This window comes from Homarus americanus, unplaced genomic scaffold, assembly GCF_018991925.1.
Source record: "Homarus americanus isolate GMGI-L3 unplaced genomic scaffold, GMGI_Hamer_2.0 scaffold32583, whole genome shotgun sequence".
Classification (NCBI taxonomy): Eukaryota; Metazoa; Arthropoda; class Malacostraca; order Decapoda; family Nephropidae; genus Homarus; species Homarus americanus.
Window position 1 is genome coordinate 31755112 of NW_024713129.1, and position 18749 is coordinate 31773860.

Genomic DNA, 18749 nt, shown 5'->3' on the forward strand with positions numbered 1-18749 from the left:
ATTCACAAAGTTAAAAATTCTTTGGTACTGAAATAATTATAGTATTTTATCGGGAGTTCCGGATCACCTGAAGATTAGACAGCCCAGCATCTTTCACCTGATGGAGGACTGTAGGAAAAATGGAACAGGAAGAGATGGCACAACTGTCAAACTAGGAAAAATGGCACATAATTATTTGTAATGTTTTATTTTGTTTTGGGTACAATTGTCAAATTAATAAAAAATTATGCAAAAAATTTAGCTTTCCTTTTATTGTAAATAGGTACTGTACTTTAATTTTAACACATAAATGCCCATTTTCAACACATGCTGTACACTGCACCCTGGAGAAGGATCTCTTGTGGCCTGCTCGATAATCGATAGTTCATGAAGTGTTAAGTTTATTTCGTGTTCATTTTACTTCCATCTGATGCTGTGGACTCTGGGAGGAGTTTCTTTAAGGTGTTATATTTATTTTTTTTAATAATTATGAATCTATAATTTTTAAATGAATATTGTATATCATAATACTGATTGATCCAAAGCGACATTTTTTTTTTATTTGACTTGACAAATGACATGGGTGTCACAGGTCAATCAGATAAAAATCTCCACCCCAGGTAGTGCCAGGGAAGGGTGATCTTTAGGTGAAATTAGGCCAAGTGTGCATTAGCCATGTGACCTTACATGACCTGAGACCCAAATAATGCTTTTGAAACTTGTGTCACCATATTATTTTACAGTATATCCAAAGTAATCAATATTGTATATTGTACAGCAGTGTGCAATGTTGTATCTTGTGTATTAGGAATTATGTATTTTGCACTATTGTGTCATTTTTTTTATCTTGATTGGTAACTGTCGCGGGAGCATGCTTCTTATTTATAAATTTACATTTATATATCTGCATTATCTATGAGCCAGGCTTCCTCACTATTCTGACTACGGAGGTTTTCCTATACTATTGTGACATGCATGGCCAGCTGTGCTTGGGACCACATGGTCGATTTCATCATCCATTGGAAGTTTGGTGTGGTCCTTCTCCCTAAAAGCGGCGACATACTGGGCACTTTCATTCCAACATGCTGGCTGTTTTCCTGGCCGCTGGCCTGGTGGCCCTGCAAGCAGCAAGATTTCTGCTGTTGCAAGATATGGTTTGATGGCGAGCCTTGCTGGCCGAAGTAGTGCCCAAATGAGCCTCATATTAGGTGTTGATTATTAAAGCAAAAATTTAAATAAATCATGAAACGATAGAAGTTTAAATTTAACGCATAAATGGTAACATGTTTCTATGTATTCGTCACTTTAATTTTCTTTTAGTATTATTAGATCATTATTCCGGGTCTTCTTTGACCATCCAGCTGCTGCCACTTGTTAACAAATTCATGAAACATCCATTGTCTTTTCTTTAGCTTTTAGAGATACCTCACTTGCTTCAGAAACTGAAGAACTGCAGCACAATCCTGCAAGGCCTCAACTGTTGTAACAGGATCAATGGCAAACCTCGTCTTGACACTTTGCTATTTTTGTTGCGTTGGGCAGATGCGCTGGCAAAACATCCAAGTGTGACGAACACTTGCAAGCAACCGCCTGAGTTGCCAGGTAGCCATTTTGTGTTATGCCCATTTGTTGCTGCTTGTGTACTCATTGTTATACCATTTATTTTACCTAATTATTTAAATACCTATTGCACTCTCATAAATATTCTGACCTTCTCCCATTTAAAACCTTGCCTTGTAGTATAAGAAAGCTTGCAAATTAAATAACGTTCATCTGACATGTGCCGATGAGCAGAAGTTACTGTGCACTGCAGCCAGCCTTGTATGACTCAGGCTGTCTCCTATGTCTTGTTCCAGGCTCTGGCATGTAGACATGTCTATCTGCCTCTCTCATCTGCCTGAGCCATATGGCTAAGGTTTGTTCTCCGTATCCTCTGGAATGTTAGGTTGGAGTCAGTGGTGCTTACACTGAACTCCCAATTAGACAGGAAGTGTATTAATTTTGTTGTACTATGTTTGTACCTTTTTTTGTAAATATATGTAAATAAAGTAGCTTTACCTAGGTGTTTCTGGTGGCCCTTTTCGCCCAGGATTTTATTATTCAACCATGACTAAGATTTGGGGAACACTTATCCATAGCAGTATATCACTGTTGTTCATCTTTGTGTCTTTTGGGGTAAACTTGGGAGAGACAAACGGGTTATGATAATGACCTATTCACTCAGAATACCGTCCTCATATCTGATGGTTGGCGATCACGGACCTCCACTCTAAATGTTCTTGGGGTGTTTTTACTAAACCTCCGTGGTTATGAATCTCTCTGGGGACCCAGTTTTTAATTTCATTCATTCATCCCATTCTCTGCCTTCCATTAGACCTCATACCCTCAACTTTGCCTATAACACCATACTTCAAAGGCATCCAACCTCGTTTTCCTGTGTGCTGATAATGTCCATATAAATCCTTGCAGCAGCCTTTTTCTCAAATTGAAGTTCATGTCACTCTTCATTAGGTCTCTTAGATTATTAAATGTTTTTTTTATGCCATATTCTTGTTTTGATTATTTTCTTACATGTACTATCACAGTTATTGTTACTTTACAAATACACAAAATTCACCACTTGTCTAAGTTCCCTGTTGCCTACCATACCTTTATTTTAAGATTTATTTCCTATTTGGAAACAGCCGCTACTTTCATCTTTACAGCATTATCTTTAAAACAATATTTTTCACCCTTTTCCACTAATCTGCAAACTAGTTTTTGTAATGCCTCTGCACTATCTGTGATAAGAGCAGTATCATCTGCATAGTGTTTATTTACTAACACTGCGAGCCACACAGGACCTGGGGGCTGAAAAAATAAGAGTAGAAAAGAAATTAGAAGAGAAAGAGTACAGTATGTTAACCTACACCACAAGGATGACGGAAAACCAGCTTTTTGCAGTGAGGGAGATTGTAAGACGATTTAAATACAGTTTAGCTGTGTGAGGAAAGAAGGATATACTATAATGGGTTATTCAAGGGTGACCGACATCCATACAGAAACGGGGAGCACCGCGGGCAAGACGAGTGTTACGAGACCACGGCCTTGCCGGCGGTACACAGGATGACAAATCCACCAAACATTCCCCATTAAAGAACCTGTAAGAGAGAGAGAGAGAGTGAAGCAACACTGCGGCTAAGACAAAAGGAAGAGAGATAATTATCGACCAAAGGAGGAGAGTTAATGATACGAAATGCCTTTGATTCCACCCTATCTAACAGTTGGACAGAAGATGAACCACCCCAGATATGGAAGCAGTACTCCAAATTAGGACGTATGAATCCCTTATAAACCTGAAGCAACTGCTCAGGAGTGAAGTAGCTACGGCATCTGTACAGTATTCCCAGCTTTCGAGAGGCAGCTTCCGTGACATTTTAGAGGAAATAGTGAGGCCTAGCATATCTATTTTAGAATTTGGAAAATGATTGCGTCCTGAAATGTGGCTAATGGGAGATCCTCCATTTTGGATAGTGTATTTGGTAAATACTGTGTTTTATTACAATTGAATTTAACCAAATTTCTACCTTCCCATTCGGAGATGCTGCACAGATCCGTATTGGTAGATGAAACGATATCAGCTCTAGAAACAGATCTAGTTTGAGAGTTAAGGGGATGGGAATATGAGGAGAAAAGTGAAGGTTTGAATCATCTCCGTAAGAATGGATAGAATTAGTAGCAGTGTGAAGTAAATCGTTGATAAAAAGAAGAAAGAGAGCAGTGAAAAACAGAACCGTGTGGGACACCACTATTGGTAGAGAAAGAGCGAGAGATCGATCCCTCGATAACAACTGCCATGGTTCGGTTCTCAAGGAAGCTAGAAATTAGAGAACAGCGTGGAGGAAAGAAACTATAAGAGGGAAGTTTAGAAAGCAAAGACTTGTGCTTTGGAGATGTCGATGGCCACGACGAAAGTTTCCCCATAATCCCAAAGAGAGGATGACCAAAAGAGAGCAGATCACCAGTAGATCTCGTCTGGTGAAGGCCTTACTGGTGATCCGACAAAAGAGAATGGCGTTCAAATTGATGTTTTTAGTTTAACAAATTTATTGGCAGAGCTTGTAGTACAGTTTGCCTATTCTGAGTAATTCAGTCAGGTCTTGACACTGAGGGTGGTATCACTTCTCACTGTCACGCAGGACAGAGGTTCACACACAAAGAAATACATCATATTCATTAACAACTATAAATGTATATAGGTCAGGTTCATATGGATAATATCACTGTTCACTGCCATGCAGGACAGAGGTTCGTACACAAAGAGTTGCATCATATTCATTGACAGTACATATACATATATGTAAACACACACACACACACACACATATATACATACATATCCGTATATACATACACATATACATGTACACGTACATATACATGCACACACGCACACATACATACATATACGTCGGTCAGATTCATGTGGGTAATGTCACTTTTCACTGCCATACAGGACAGAGGTTCGTACACAAAGAATGCATCATATTCATTGACACTATATATAGGTCAGATTCATGTGGGTAATGCCACTGTTCACTGCCACGCAGGACAGAGGTTCGTACACAAAGAAGGAAATACATCACATTCACCAGCAGCATATATAGGTCAGTGGATCACATACATTGGAGTCATATTCTAATTGAAGACTAATCAGTGTGGGCTAGCAAATTTGGGATAAACAGCAAGAATGTCCTCAAGCACACCTGATTCAATGAAGTAATTACATAGTTCAAGATACAGTAAGTCAGGTGGCCTGAAGTCTTTGACAGTGTCACATTCAATAATATAGTGTTCAAGTGTATGCTTCAAAGGTTTATCACAAAGTTTACATGCTGAGTGTTCCGGTATGGGTACAGCGTTACTAACTTGCCAGATGTGTCTGTATCCTAGCCTAATTCTGGCCACGACTACATCACATTGTCTGGTTCTGTCCTTATGCTGGCCATACCGGTACCTCTTGTTACAAAATTTTTCATATTTACTAATGCTACAACTGTCAGGTCTCTCTGCATTTCTCACTTCTTCTAGATCAGAGTTCATGATTCTGACTTGAATGTTTTTAATTACAGCATTGGACAGACCAAGGTCGCGGTCAACATTTTCTTTCTTACATGCCTCATTGGCCAGTCTATCAGCATGGTCATGATACCTGATTCCAGCATGGGACGGAATCCACACAAATTCGATACGAAAGTTGTTCTCATTGGCAGTTATCACATTCCTTTTAATATCACATGCAACTTTAGACATAGAGCCTGACGGGCTGTTCATTGATTTCAAAGCACTTTGAGAGTCACAGAATATCACCCCACCTCCATTTTCTTTGAGGTAGTCTGTGGCTAAGTAGATTCCAGTTAGTTCAGTTTGTGTTGTGCTGGCCCAGTTGTTCAGCCTTTGTTTGTTTGACACTATCATCTCTTCTTCTTTATATATTACAATTGCACAGCCTGTTCTACCTGTGTTTGTCTGCACAGAACCATCAGTAAAAGCATAACATTCACTTGATTTAATACTCTCTATGTGTCTGTTAATAGTTTCTAGTGTGACACATCTCACCACATCGGTGTTTAACATTTGCTTACTACCAACAGGAGTGTAATTAATAGGAACTGATATGTCCAGCCAAGGAGGAATGTCATTAATAGGTTCGTCTGGGGTGATTGGGACATTCAGTTTCAGGAGATCTGCAACACTTTTATGAAGCCACGCCCCAAAGAGAGTCTTTTGTGAAAGGTTGGCGAGATGGTCGGGATTACTTAGATAGAACATCAACTCAGTTTGAGTTGTAGTTTGAGAACTATTGTTCTTCAAAACTTTGACACAAAACATGGTATTAAGTAGGGCTATCCTCTCAGATAGGGAGGGCAGTCCGAGCTCTTTCCTCATGTTTACAATTCTGGTTGATTTTGGGCAACCTAGGATGATGCGCATGGCTTCATTTTGCACTACCTCAAGGCTGTTGAGTTGTTTAAGCGGAATAGTCACAAGATGGAGAGCATGATAGTCAACTACAGAACGAATGAAGTGAAGATAGAAAGTACGAGCATAGGTGATGTTAATTCCATAGCCCTTGCCAACAAGGGTTCTGAGGGGTTTAATGCGCTGCATTAGTTTGTCACGAAGGTTGCTGACAAAGTTAGGATAATGGGGCGATAGTTAGAGGGATTAGAATGGTCACTCTTCTTTGGGATGGGCTGAACCGCGGTATGCTTCCAAGAAGAAGACAAATTTTGGGTTTTGAGGCAAAGGCAAAAGAGGCGAGCAAGCACAGGGGCCAGAACTTCACCATACTTCCTTAAACCACAAAAGGGTATGTTCCGTCTGGTCCATGCACCTTGCTCACATCCAGATTGGATAACACACCAGCAACCCTATGATTGGAGATTATAGCAACGTACATAGGTTCAGTACGACTTCATCCTCACTATCATTTGTTGGAGCATAAATCTGTCTAATTACCAAGTCCATGAGGTTAGCACTAAACTTGACTAACAACATTCTCTCTGACACTGCCCAATATCCCTTTACATTTCTGCTCAACTTCTGGTTTACAAGAATACCAACTCCTCTCTCATGTTTTACACCACTTGAATAAATGAAGTAATAATTTTCACCTCTTATGCTATTTGAATCTGTCCATCTTACTTCACTTAATCCCAGAATGACACACTGCAATCTTTTCATTTCCCTATATGCGTTTGCATATTTACCAGCCTCATATAATATCCTCACATCCCATGTTCCAATATTCATTTTGTGTTTGTTCATTGTTTCCTTCTTGTTTAATGCCCAAAGGTCTTGATTTGCTCGGACAGTCCTTACTAGCTATCGGTGGCACACTGCCCACAAGCACGGGAGGCAATGATGTTGGTACCTTTTGGTGACAATGATTTAACAGGAACGACCGAGAATCGTTTATTTTGTCTTTCCATGGTTTTTCAAGTGCAAGAGATGAAATTAATGAGAATGGATGCCCCAAACCTTTTCTCATCAGAAGCTTAATTAGAGGTAATATAAAAAGTTAGGAATGAACTATGTAAAAAAAGAAGCATTAAAAATAAATACCCCGTCAGTATATTCCCAAGAGAGTGTACAAATCTACTGACCTTGAGAAATATTAATATCTTGTGTACTTTTCTTAGTTTGACAGTTGTGCTATTTATTTCAGAGTACCAGTTAAAGACCCTATAAAGATTCTTGGAGAAGTTATATTAGGTTAAATTAGGTTAGGTTAGGTTATGTTTAGTTAGGTTTCCATTAGGTTAGGGTAAGTGTGGTTAATTTGTGTCATTTTAGGTTAAGTTAGCGAGGCATTAGATTAGTTTAAGTTAGATTTGCTTGATTTTTTTTTACGTTAGGTTAGGTTATGTTAGGTTAGGTTAGGTTAAGTAAAACTGTCTCGTCTGATCAGTGAAGAGAAGAACGTATGTAAACATTGTCCTGTGTGTATAAATATTGAGTCAAGAGAATATTGTCACATGTTTTCTATTTATAATTATATTAATAACATATCTATGGGCCATGCTTTATCCTTATTCATTCGATAGGAATTTTACTTATGATTACAACAGCCTTCTGACAATGTGGCGCTGATATTGCATCACCTCATGGGCTCGGCTCGACCAGATGTAGGTGTGGCTGACCTAGGTGTGACTACATGTAGGGTTTGCCAGGTAGCCAATTATTGTTATGCTTGTGTTCTCACAGTTATAACATTTAGCTAAGCTCATATTAATAACCCATTATATTCCCATACATATTCCTAACCTTCTCCCATTAAAAAACTTGCCTCGAACCTTGTAGTAGTTACTGTAAGTTTTTTTTTTTACCTTAAATGATGTTCACTTGCACAAGTGTAGGTGGGCGGAGCTTACTGAGTCAGCCACCCTTGCTGATGCAGGCCCTCTGTCTGTCTTTTCCATGGGTTGGTTAAGGGTAGATATCTGCCTCTCTCTGTCTTTCTCCAGATTCTGACCAGGGATGTGGCTCTTTGCCTCTCTCCATTTGGCTTAAAGTTTTTGTATCCCTTCCTAGGGAATGTTAGCTGGTAGGAAGTGCATCTATATTGTGTCTTGGACAGACGCCTTCACTTGCAATGTTACCCCTTACCAAGCCTTCCTTGCTCATGCGGCAACAACTCACTCATGTGGCTAGGGTTGTTTCCTATTACTTGGTTTTTTCTCTCAATATTTGTATACTAATAATCGAAAGAACAATCATCAATTTAAATTATACTTCTTTTGGGTTCTGTGATTTGATATATGATGTCACTTACAAAAATGAAGCCTTTGAAGAAAGGCACAATGAAAGGAGAGGAGGAAGCGGTGGGGGTGGGAGAAGTACAGAAAGGGAGAAGTACGGGGAGAGGTTGCTCGACATTGCAAACGAGCTGACACAATCCCATCTCACTATCTAACTCGCATTCTCACACCACACTCAGCTCAGCAACTTCGAAGATGAATTATCAGCAGGAACAACTGGTGTTAAGAGGGTAATTTTGCGCATTGAATAAGGCTGGCCATACGATTCCAGGCATAGCAAGAGAGCTAAACTGATCTGAGTTTAGCTACCACAGCGGACGATCAAAGAATCATGGATGCAGCAACAGTCTCCACTAACAAATGCAGTCACCATTAGGGAACGACTTCAATGTGACACTTCTGCAAGAACTGTGAGAAGGCGGTTACACGAGGTCAGGATACATCATAGGACTCCAGCAATTAAGGAAAAATTTGAAGATCGTCATCGTACTGCCAGACTCCAGTTTGCCCAGTTATTCGAGGGTGAACACATAAGCTTTCGGGATAAGGTGAGCTTCTCAGATGAGAAGACACTGCATCCACCACCCATGTTCCTCTCCACTGTTGGCGGCCCAACAACACGAGGTATGAACGTCAGAAAATCAACGAGGTGGTAAGAAGTGAACTTGTGACATGTGACAGTCAATGATTTGGGATGAATAAACGTATACGGTATGAGTAAACTAGGTGAGATGGAGGGGATATTTAACTCTAAAAAATATTTGGAGAATTTAGAGCCTATTCCCTCCCATATCCTGAGTGCATAATATTCACGCAGGTATGAATAACGATATCCTATACCTCTTAATTAATGTTCTATAGTGCATATAATATGCATTTGTATCTATAAATTCCTGATTATGACTATTATCATTATTATAATTAGCAAACAAAACAGAGTAAGAGTATAATTGATATATTTAATAAATATTCTGGTTATTATTTACCTAATTATATTTTAATTTAATATTGCAGGACAACTCTTCCACTTACACAGCCAGAACCGTCAGACGATGGTTCCACGAACAGCCAAACATACAACTTAAGGAGTGGCCGAGCAAAGGGTGTGATCTCAACTCCACCGAGAACGTATGGGGAACCATCGTTAGGTCATGGGTGACGAACGATGACTGAACACCACAGCAACTCCTCCAACACACGAAGGATGAGTGGGGGCGTTTTCCCAGAAATCGGCAACAAATTCTGTATAATACTGTAGCCTCTCTCACAAACAAACTGCAAGAAGTAATTGCTAAGAATGGTGGGTGAACAAAGTACAAACGTTGTAACTGACTGTTCCACTCCCACCCCCCTCATCCGCCCCAAATTCACATATGTCGCTCCTTCGCTCCTTCCACTTATGACCTGATGAGTATTGTGACACTGATGAAAGCATAGCAGATAAATAATTTATGTCTTGTGTAATTATATATATCAGTTTAAAACAAATTAATGTTGTTAGTGATATAAAGGTTTATTTTGTAATAAATATTGTATCCAACCATTATTTATTATATTCTACTACATCTAAATAGTTTAACATATTCAAGTATTAACTATAAACCATAATTTTTTTATATATGAAATGGATAAATTTAATAAAATCAACAAGATATTATATAACAGTACGAGTTACAAGATTTATATTAAAGCAAATCCTAATAACACTTTTGCAACGAATAATAGCCATAATCCCAAGAAAATAGGACAATGTGCCAAACATAAATAGTTTGATATTTATGGAAATATCCTACAACAAACCTCATGCAATATTAGCTTCATAAACTAAAAAAACTATCATACAATAATATCAATAGTATGTTGCTATACCATATGTTTGTCTTACATACACACAAATTGTATAGAGGGATGAGTTTGTTGCAAGCGAAAACATGGTAAGTAAATTATACTAATTTCCTGAAACATGATAAGCGATACTGTAGGCGCATCTTTATCGATGCTGGTATTTAATTATCCTTATCTGACTGACTGAAATTTACCCAGATCCTTTTCCAAAAACATTACCTACCATCTTCTGTTTACTCTTATTTATCTCTCTTTTTTCACACTTCCTGTCACCTTTTCATTTATCGTCGTCCTCCCCCTACCTCTAACCCTCTCTCCCCTACTTCCTCCCTCCCCGCCGCCTCCTCCTTTCCTTTCATTGTGTCTTTCTTCAAAGTTTTTTTTTTTTTTAAGTGACATCATATAATATCATATCACAGAATCCAAAATATGTATTATTTGCGTTGGTGATTGTTCTTTCGATTATCAATATACAAATCCTGGCAAAAACAAGTAATAGGAAACAACTACACTTCCCTAGCCACACTAAATAGGTGTTTCTGTTGGTCCTTTTCCACCAGAATTTTATTCTTCAGACATGACTGATTATTAGGGAACACCTAAAGAGTATCTCATGAAGTGTACCCCACTAAAAGCTAGCAATAGCAATATCACTGTCGTCCAGCAGTGTGTTTTTGGGCCAAGCTTGGATTGGCTGTAACAAGAGAGTATTAAAAGTTTCTATTAGCAATAACAATAGAGTATTAAGAGCTCTTATTGGCTGTAACAAAAGATGTCACGGTGTTCTTTTGGCTGTAACAAGAGAGCACGAAGACCTCTTATGGGCTGTAAAAAGAGAATATCGAGAACTCTTATTAGCCGTAACAAGAGACTATAAAGAGCTCTTACACTGGGTTCACCCCTTCACCTTCAAGTCTTCATTACCAACATTTAATGAAAATTTATATATGGTCAGCGTACTGGACATAATTAATTAATACTCCCACATCACGCATACACATACACATACACACTCACACACTACTACTACTTTGCTGTCAGTCGGAATGAAGTTTGATGATCACCCAGCTTTGATACAATGATATTAGTTATTAAGGACGTCACCCTTGTTAGTGAGCTCTAAGGTAACTAGAGAGGCCGATACAGGATTCTCAAGGCCGTCCACAAAAGTTGCATACGTGGAGGGCTACATCAAATGCGGGAAGGGTGGCAGCACTGTCTTATCTGCCTCGGTAAACAGTCGGTCTAACATGAAAGTATTGACACCTTCTCGTGTTGTGCTCCTCCAAGCATTACAGTGTGGAGTGGTCATCTTAAGACTATCCTTATACATTTCCCGTTGTCTGCCAATGTTACCTTTACCATTCGTTATGTAAGTGTAAAGTACTGTAGCTGCTTTGGCAGTCTACTGTCGTCCATGCTGGTAACATGGCCAGTCCAACGTAGTAGTTCATGGATAATGGTACCCTCGATACTCCTCCAGTTGGTGCCCAGCAAGAAATTGCTGGCATTTGTTCTCATGTCTTCCCAGCGAACTCGGGGGATGGAACGTATCCTACGTTATTGAAAGTTTTCAAGATTATCGTGGTGTCTCCTACATGTGACCCATGTTTCGCTGCTATACAGCAAGATGGGCATGGCCACTGAAGACACGGGTACGGAGTCTGCCAAATGCTTGAGATGCACATCTGATTTGATGTTGAATCTCTTCATTGATGTGCGCAGTGGTGGCCAGGTGGGAGCCAAGGTACATTAGAGAGGGTAGTACCGTTAACCTGGATAGATGCGAAGGTGTGAATGAACCGGGGGCAGGCCGAAAGAGAATCTGAGTCTAACGTACATTCACCTCAAGGCCGAAGTGTGCTTGCGCATCTGAGTAGGCGTTCAGGATCTCCTGTATGCTGCGTTCAGTGTGAGCGATGAGGGTGAGGTCTTCTGCGTAGTGAATTTCAGTAACAGAAGCGGTCAACACCCTTGTTCCTGCCTGGAGTCGTCTTACATTGAAAGGTTCATTCATCCGGTACGGGATGTCCACTCTGCCGACTAAACTGGCACTGGCATCAGCACACGAATAAGGAAGGCAGCCAAGAAAATGGAAAAGAGAGTTGATGCCTTTACAAATTCTTGTTTTGCCCCCGTTTGGATGGGAAAAAACTAAGATTGGCTGCCATTGTGCAGGACGTTGCCGTTTATGCCATCGTGGGGTTCCCTTACAATGGTGATGAATTTTGATGAACAGATGATCACTCGGTGGGCTTCCCTGTTGATCGAGTCGAAGGCCTTATTAAGGTCGCTAAAAGCCATGTTCAAATCACGACAGATGCTGTTCTCTTCACGTTTCCTGTATCTGGCGGGCAGCAAAAATCATGTCAGTGGTACCAAGTGATGGTCAAAGGGCACACTGAGATTCTGGGAGGAAGTTTTCCGCCTCAGAAGGAAATCTGCTTAGGAGTACTCGGGCGATAATCTTGCCAGCTACGGATAACAGCAAGAACCCACGGTAATTGCCACAGTCTGACCAGTCTCCTTTCTTCTTATAAATATTAGCGATGGAGGCGCCTTTAGAGCTTGTGGAATTTCCTCCTTCTCCCATATATTCTCCAGGAGAGAGCGGAGACGGCTGGTAAGCAGAGGTCTTCCTACATTGTATACCTCGGCTGGGATTTCATCAGGCCCTCTGGCTTTGTTATTTTTTTCATCTGCTTGATGGCAGTAGCTACCTCATTCAGGGATGGTGAATAGCTTAGGTGGGTAAGCTTAGGTTGCTATAGAACCTGCTGGATAGTCAAGACATTCACATCGGTGTTTCGGTTGAGCAGCGAATGGCAGTGCTTTTACCTTTGGAAACGGATGCGTTTTCGTCTTTAATTAGAGAATTACCGTTGGATGAGCGGAGGGTGTCCTTGCCATGAGTAATGGGGCCATACAATGTTTTAGTGGAATTAAAAATTCGCGCTTCTTTATTATTCCATCATTCGTATTTTAGATTGCAAGTTCCAGCTGGGCTGCCGCATTTTTCTCATGGAAGGTATCAGCCTTGGTCCGAGACTAAGGGTTGTTCTACCAGTCAGTTAAAGCAGCACTTCTACCATCGACATTACGTTGATTTCTGAATCATTTTCATCAAACCGGTCATGGTGTATTTTTTTCAATCTGGCTGAAGGTTTCTCTGCAGGTTTTTGTCATAACCGAGTCGAGGATACCTTATTCGGCACTCAGATTTGGGTTGTTTGTTGTTGGTTTGCTTATCAGCCCATCCTCGATCTGCTATCTAAAAACATGTGCTATTGCTTGATCCTCCAGTCACGTGGTGGTAAAACCTCTTCTGGAGGCTTGTTCCCTTTACCGTTTTGGGGCGACATGAAGGGAGAGTTTGGCACTGACGAGCCGATGCTCTGTGCCACGGTGGTTTGAGCCATGCATGGCTCGGGTAGTGAGTACATGTCGGCGATCTCTTTTTCTGACAGTGATGCAGTAAATGAGACGCCAAAGTTTGGACAGTGAGTATTGTCAAGAACCTTTGAACTTGTCGGCCTGCCTAAACAAGGTGTTGTTGATGGTGAAGTTGTTTTCAGAATAATTGCTGAGGAGGAGTAGGCCGTTGGGATTACACTTGCCCACACCATTACTCTGCCAACTCTGGCATTGATGTCACCTAAAAGGACAACATTATTTTCTGTGGGGATAGAGGTTAGCACTCTGTCAAGGTCGGCTTAAAAGGCCTCCTTCACGTCATTGTCTGCATTCACTACTGGGACATATGCACTAATGAAGAACGCGCGAGGGATTGAGTGGGACTTGGAGCATCATGAGGTGCTAGTTGATCCCAATAGGCATATCAGTTATCCTGTGTAGAATAGATTGACGATTGGCAAACCCAACACCACAAATGCGGTTTCTCTCCACATAAGGGAAACCTTTCCAGAAGGAGGTTTAGCCAGACCCCCATCCTGTGAGACGACCCTCGTCTGCGAGCAGGGATTCAAAAAAGGCTTCTATGTCGATGCTATGCACACACAACACTTTTGCCACACGGGCGGTTCTTCTTCCATGACACTCATTTCTGCCAGTATCCAGAAGGGTCCTGACATTCCATGCAGCAACAATTAGAGTATGTATAGGATGAATTTGCTTTGATCTGTGATTATGATTGGTTTTACGACCGCATTAGGATGACCTTACTGAGTGCGGTTGTCCAGTCAGATTGGTTTTTAGGCAGGCTATGTTTCGGATACCCATTCTAGCCGCCTTCCCATGTGGGGAATGCAGAGTGGCTCCTTTCAACCAGTGCATAAACGACCATCTTATCTATGCCGCCCATGTGCAGAGTTGTGACTAGAGACTCATGCTGGTTGTCTCTGCCTGTCTCCGTCGCAACTCGTCTGTGCCATAGGATTTTGGGGGCTTAGGGGTTCTGTTGATGATGGAAAGTGGTGCAAGTAGCTGCAACTACTGGGGAGAGGGAGAGTTGCAATGGACTACCGATAGCCCAGTTTGCTGGGTTTCGCCTTAATAGCCTGTCCATCTTGCATTGCCTTCATCCACCAGTGTAGTCGTTGGGTTACTTGTACACGGTTGAGAGTGCGTGCCAAGGAGGCAGGTAACGTCAACGCTTCTCGGCCGAGAACGGACTAGGACGTCCGTCTGGGTCTATAGCCGCCAACTGAGTGAGAGCCACTCAATGAACACGTCCCTCAGGGCGCCCGACTGCCCCCCTCATGACGTCATCAAATCGCGTATTTTTATTAGTTTCCTAAGGACACAAGTAACATATTCTGAAGTTTAATTTTGTAGTCGTCCTTTAATTTCATAAATCGTATATACATTAATTTGATAAAGTGCATTTAGTTTTTCCTAGGCCTAGAAACGCGCAGTAGTTCAAGATGCCTTCGCCAGGTCGCCTGAGAACGTTGCTTGCAGGCTTTGTTTTAACTCGCCACGAGGTAGGAGTGATTCAGTCTGGTCTACTTACAGTATGTTTCCTTGTTCAGCAGATCGGTAATTTTCGTTCTAACATCTGTACATATCACAATAAATTTTCTGAAGTGTATATATATATATATATATATATATATATATATATATATATATATATATATATATATATATATATATATATATATATATATATATATATATATATATATATATATATATATATGTCATGGTTTTGGTATGAATCCGTGGTAGTAGGAGTAGGAGTGGATTATATTATATATACAAGTGATAATATGTCGTATTTCTTATTTCTTACCGTAGAGTCCGATACCTTCACACTGGTTACTTACAGGAGATTATGGCGTATCTACGTAGAAGTTCACTCCACCACTCGACATTCCATGATTTATACTTGATAAATGATGATTTAATGAATTCATTTAATTTTCAACATCTATCTAAGTTACTGGTTATACTTTGTCATAACCAATCAGTCATTACCTTTAGTAATAATAAGATAGGATCACAGATACGGGCAGATAATTGCACTTACATTTATTTGTCAAGCTTCCATACAATGATTTACAATTTGCATGGATATATGATTCACTCACGTTCACGCTGTAATAAAATTAATCTTCTAAAAGAGAATTTTAACTTGGGGACACATGTGATTACTCTACTATGGGTATAACTTAACAGAGCCTTAATTCTTCAAGTGATACATTTACTGCCAGCCTGGATTGCTTTTGTTGCAACCAGGCTTCCGCACAAGGACTTCTTTCCACGGGCCACAGCAACAAAAAAGAACTCTTGGGTTACCACACATGGTGTCGTGCAGGAGAACTCTGTAAGCGTGACTTGAATTACCCAATAGACCAGCCTGGATTGCTTTTGTCGCAACCAGGCTTCCACACGTGATATTTCCACGGGGATAACAACCTAGGTTAACACGCTTAGTCTCGTGTCGACCTTCCACGGCCATAACAACAAAAGGTACTCTTGGTTTACCACACATAGTCTCGCGTCACTGAGTCATGGTAGACGGTTGTCCCGGCAAGGAGAACTGGTAAGCGTGACTTGAATTAACCATTTAGGTGCAATAGACCAGCCTGGATTGCTTTTGTCGCAACCAGGCTTCCACACGTGATATTTCCACGGGGATAATAAACCTAGGTTAACACACTTAGTCTCGTGTCGACGACGGTTCACAGGACGGAGTGGCGGTGGAGGACTCTGTGTGGTGTGGTGTCCCGCCCCCTTTCAGGAGGGAGAGGATGGAGACGACGTCTTAACTAACCCATGGCTCAGGGGATACTACTTAAAATGAGGTTTTTGGGTGTGAAGCGATGAACAGTACAACACTGTTCCACTGCCCACTCCCCTAAAGGCTGGCTAACATACACTAATTGAAAAATACATGTCCCAGTTATGCCTCGCCGGGCGTCTTATCTCTGGTAAAACAAACTTTGGAGTTGGTTGCGTGGGTAAGCCTAACGCAACCCATGACAATATATATATATATATATATATATATATATATATATATATATATATATATATATATATATATATATATATATTGTTACGAGTTGGGGATTTAGAATATAGTTAAAAGTCTACCCAGATCCCAACAGGCAACAACAATAAAAAAACAAACACAATCGGACTATAAAAGGGTAGACAAAGGATGCGAGTTTTTGTTGTGTATAATAAAGTACCATAAATTCCTTAACAAAATATTCAGCTTTCTATAATTTACCCTTAACCATACTTAACCTAAATATTACCAGTATATACATATTTATACAACATACAATAATTTGAAGCAAGGTGGAGGTGGGGAGGCAATACAAGATTACAAATACTTAAGTGTGGAGCTGAGATGGCTGACGAGTAAGGCTGAGTATTGTAGAAGACGGTAGGTAGTCACTGTGCCGTAGGTTTCCAGGATAGGTGATCCTGTGGTCACTTCCCAGAGTGAACTGCCCTCTCATCGAACTGGAGCTGACGAAGAAGACTTGGAGGAGGTGACGCAACAACCAGGATATGGAGAAGGGACACCCCGGAGTGGTAACCAAGACTAGTCATACTTGGGTTTCGTCCCTAGATGGCGTTGCTCGTGGTGCTGGGTAGGTAGATCAGGACAATAGATGGCGTGGTTCGTAACAATATATATATATATATATATATATATATATATATATATATATATATATATATATATATATATATATATATATGCGTCTGGATGCGCAGTTTCAACGTTACCAGACGACCTTACAGCTACAGTGTATACTTATTCCTGTGGCTCATGGAAAAGGAGAAGAGATAAAAAGATAATAACAGTAATACGTGGAGAAGACGACTGCAATAGACACAGGGTGAATATAGACAGTGAAACAGACAGGAGGTTGACAAAAAAAGAAAGATTCATACATGCACAAATAGACAATATGGCAACTAACATGACAGACAGCTGACTGACTGGTTCACATTAGACAAACAGGCAGTCACACGCCAACAACTACGGATAAGACAGACAGATTTCACGGCGCAAAGAGTACAGACGGGCTTACATTCAAACACCACGCAGACGAACAGACATTTGGGATGGCAATAGACAGGACGGGTAGACTTGAGACAGATGAGAAGGCATTTATAAAGAAGAATAACACCAAATTGACCATAGCTGCGTCAGTGAGGGTAGGAGGTCTTACATCCACCAGCGTAAATAATAAGACGCATTGAAAACTAACACCTCCGCGCGGAAAGAACATTGATGGTCGGTCAGTCATGTGATATGGGCCTAAAACTGACTAACGTAGATGATGACTATGATGACTTAAAACAGGTGATGACTTAAGCAGATGGTGACTAATATAACCAGAATCCAGGTCACTTCTCTTCATAATATAATTTAACTCGGAATGATCATCGGTGATTCATAATATATTTTTTTTTTATAATTTTAACCTCTCCTTATGGCGATTATTTTTTTAATTAATTATTCTAACGTTTATTCTATTCCTTCTTATAGTATTATTAGATACTGTAAGTGTCACGACCACGACCATGATTATAACAAACAGGACCATGATTATAACAACCACGACCATGATTATAACATCCATGACCATGATTATAACAACCACGACTATGATCATAACCACGACAAGGATTATAACAACCACGACTATGATTATAGCAACCACGACGATGATTAAAACACCCACGACCATGATTATAACAACTACGACCATGATCATAACCCCGACCATGTTTATAAAAACCACGGCTATGATTATAACACCCACGACCATGATTATAACAACCACGACCATGATTATAACAACCACGACCATGATTATAACAACCACGACTTTGATTGTAACAACCACGACCATGATTATAACAACCACGACCATGATTATAACAACCACGACCATGATTATAACAACCACGACTTTGATTATAACAACCACGACCGTGATTATAACAACCACGACCATGATTATAACAACCACGTCCCATGATTATAATAAAGCACGACCATTATTATAACACCACGACTATGATTATAACAACCATGATCATGATTATAACAACCACGACCATGACCATGATTATAACAACCACGACCATGATTATAACACCCAAGATCATGATTATAACAACCACGAC